This window comes from Pseudophryne corroboree (genome assembly GCF_028390025.1).
Source record: "Pseudophryne corroboree isolate aPseCor3 chromosome 12 unlocalized genomic scaffold, aPseCor3.hap2 SUPER_12_unloc_1, whole genome shotgun sequence".
Taxonomy (NCBI): domain Eukaryota; kingdom Metazoa; phylum Chordata; class Amphibia; order Anura; family Myobatrachidae; genus Pseudophryne; species Pseudophryne corroboree.
The window spans coordinates 862,126-865,792 of NW_026967485.1; the positions used below are offsets into that span (position 1 = coordinate 862,126).

A 3,667-nucleotide genomic window follows, 5' to 3' on the forward strand; every position below is an offset into this window, starting at 1 on the left:
CAAGTGATATATTAAAATCATCTTTCCAGCTTGAATTTCAATGATGCATTGGGGCAACGATTTTGTGAGAAACATCTTCACCCTTAAATAAAGATTTTCTTAATTCCTTACCTGTGTGCTAATTAGATATCACCTTGTTTTCACATTAAACAGACTTCCACATGAAAAAGCAGCAAGGATGCAGTGGCGTTAATGTTTCCTGGTGTCAACCTGTATTATTTCAGTAGATATTGAAATGAGGATGCATCTTGCTGCCTTTCCAATGAAGCAAGTTTAATTTAGTAATAGGTTAAAAACCATCCCTACAAAGATGTTAATCCGATACTTGGCTTTTTGGACACTTTTCAGAGAACAAATTTGTTAGCATAAAAATAAAGCCAGAAAATGAAGAGCTGTTTAATCACTCAATTGGATTTTTCTGCCAGCATATTTCATTTTCTCTGCAACCCACTGCTAAATTGTGCTTCCTAGCTGTTTTTTGATAAAATCACTTAATCAAATCTAACTCTGATTACATTAGAGTAGGCCAGGTACCCTACACCATAAGAGGGGGTTTGAAATTTTGACTTGTCTACTTAAAGATCACCAAAATCTGATGACAAGGTCAATAACATCCCTGGGTGGGATTGAACCACCAACCCTTTGGTTAGTAACCAAACACACTAACCGATTGCACCACAGAGACACTTTGCAAAAGTACATACTGACAAAGGCTAATAAGCATTCATCTAGAACGTTTCCTAGAAAACTTTAAAAAGTCAATAATCTGGAGAGTTTTTGTAAGATGTTTCTTCCATCAACCAATGAAGAAACGCATTGGTACTTTCCCATGATGAGTGAGTGCTTCAGGATCTCTTGCACTTACATGTGCAGCAGAGTACTGCAATGGAAGCATGCTGGGCCCATAACCCAGAGGTAGGCAGATTGAAACTATCCTCTGCTATATGCATTTTTTTTTGTTAATTAAAGTAATCCAAAACTGGGATTGATATTTTTGCTCTTTTATTTTTACTTAAAGTACAATAACTTTTACCATTTTAATTTGTTTTAATAGTATATTGACAGTATTGTTTTCTTTCAAAAATCCACTTAATTTTCTTTACCCTATTATTAAAATGGTAATTGACAAAAACAAACTACATTGTCACCAGAAGAGCAATACAAAATGTACAAGTGATATATTAAAATCATCTTTCCAGCTTGAATTTCAATGATGCATTGGGGCAACGATATTGTGAGAAACATCTTCACCCTTAAATAAAGATTTTCTTAATTCCTTACCTGTGTGCTAATTAGATATCACCTTGTTTTCACATTAAACAGACTTCCACATGAGAAAGCAGCAAGGATGCAGTGGCGTTAATGTTTCCTGGTGTCAACCTGTATTATTTCAGTAGATATTGAAATGAGGATGCATCTTGCTGCCTTTCCAATGAAGCAAGTTTAATTTAGTAATAGGTGAAAAACCATCCCTACAAAGATGTTAATCAGATACTTGGCTTTGTGGACACTTTTCAGAGAACAAATTTGTTAGCATAAAAATAAAGCCAGAAAATGAAGAGCTGTTTAATCACTCAATTGGATTTTTTTGCCAGCATATTTCTTTTTCTCTGCAAACCACTGCTAAATTGTGCTTCCTAGCTGTTTTTATAAAATCACTGAATCAAATCTAACTCTGATTACATCAGAGAAGGCCAGGTACCCTACACCATAACAGGGGTTTTTGAAATTTTGACTTGTCTACTTAAAGATCACCAAAATCTGATAACAAGGTCAATTACGTCCCTGGGTGGGATTGAACCACTAACCTTTTGGTTAATAGCCGTACACACTAACTGATTGCGCCACAGCGACACTTTGCAAAAGTATATACTGACAAAGGCTAATAAGCATTCATCTAGAACGTTTCCTAGAAAAACTTTAAAAAGTCAATAATCTGGAGAGTTTTTGTAAGATGTTTCTTCCATCAACCAATGAAGAAACACATTGGTACTTTCCCATGATGAGTGAGTGCTTCAGGATCTCTTGCAATTACATGTGCAGCAGAGTACTGTAATGGAAGCATGCTGGGTCTATAACCCAGAGGTAGGCAGATTGAAACTATCCTCTGCTATATGCATTTTTTTTTTGTTAATTAAAGTAAACCAAAACTGGGATTGATATTTTTGCTCTTTTATTTTTACTTAAAGTACAATAACTTTTACCATTTTAATTTGTTTTAATAGTATATTGACAGTATTGTTTTCTTTCAAAAATCCACTTAATTTTCTTTACCCGATTATTAAAATGGTAATTGACAAAAACAAACTACATTGTCACCAGAAGAGCAATACAAAATGTACAAGTGATATATTAAAATCATCTTTCCAGCTTGAATTTCAATGATGCATTGGGGCAACGATTTTGTGAGAAACATCTTCACCCTTAAATAAAGATTTTCTTAATTCCTTACCTGTGTGCTAATTAGATATCACCTTGTTTTCACATTAAACAGACTTCCACATGAGAAAGCAGCAAGGATGCAGTGGCGTTAATGTTTCCTGGTGTCAACCTGTATTATTTCAGTAGATATTGAAATGAGGATGCATCTTGCTGCCTTTCCAATGAAGCAAGTTTAATTTAGTAATAGGTTAAAAACCATCCCTACAAAGGTGTTAATCAGAAACTTGGCTTTGTGGACACTTTTCAGAGAACAAATTTTCCAATGCCTAGCTCTTTGCAAAAGAGAGATATCGGCAAGGAAAAGCTGTATTGTACCTTTGCATTTTTCTCCCAAACGAAAGACACTACAATGAAAAATTTAAAGCCTCCTGTTAGTGCTTCATCTACACGTTATAGCCCTGAATTTTCCAATGCCTAGCTCTTTGCAAAAGAGAGATATCGGCAAGGAAAAGCTGTATTGTACCTTTGCATTTTTCTCCCAAACGAAAGACACTAGAATGAAAATTTTAAAGCCTCCTATTAGTGCTTCATCTACACGTTATAGCCCTGAATTTTCCAATGCCTATCTCTTTGCAAAAGAGAGATATCGGCAAGGAAAAGCTGTATTGTACCTTTGCATTTTTCTCCCAAACGAAAGACACTAGAATGAAAATTTTAAAGCCTCCTGTTAGTGCTTCATCTACACGTTATAGCCCTGCATTTTCCAATGCCTATCTCTTTGCAAAAGAGAGATATCGGCAAGGAAAAGCAGCATTGTACCTTTGCATTTTTCTCCCAAACGAAAGACACTAGAATGAAAATTGTAAAGCCTCCTGTTAGTGCTTCATCTACACGATATAGCCCTGCATTTTCCAATGCCTAGCTCTTTGCAAAAGAGAGATATTGGCAAGGAAAAGCTGTATTGTACCTTTGCATTTTTCTCCCAAACGAAAGACACTAGAATGAAAATTTTAACGCCTCCTGTTAGTGCTTCATCTACACGTTATAGCCCTGCATTTTCCAATGCCTATCTCTTTGCAAAAGAGAGATATCGGCAAGGAAAAGCAGCATTGTACTTTTGCATTTTTCTCCCAAACGAAAGACACTAGAATGAAAATTTTAAAGCCTCCTGTTAGTGCTTCATCTACACGTTATAGCCCTGAATTTTCCAATGCCTAGCTCTTTGCAAAAGAGAGATATTGGCAAGGAAAAGCTGTATTGTACCTTTGCATTTTTCTCCCAAACG

General features: G+C 35.6%; 1 non-coding gene across 1 annotated transcript; it reads right to left on the bottom strand.

Moving 5' to 3' along the window:
* Nucleotides 1–611: 611 nt before the first annotated feature.
* On the bottom strand, nt 612–685 carry TRNAS-ACU (transfer RNA serine (anticodon ACU)). Its single transcript has one exon. It is a non-coding gene; the product is annotated as a tRNA-Ser (tRNA).
* Between the last annotated feature and the right edge of the window lie 2,982 nt (nt 686–3,667).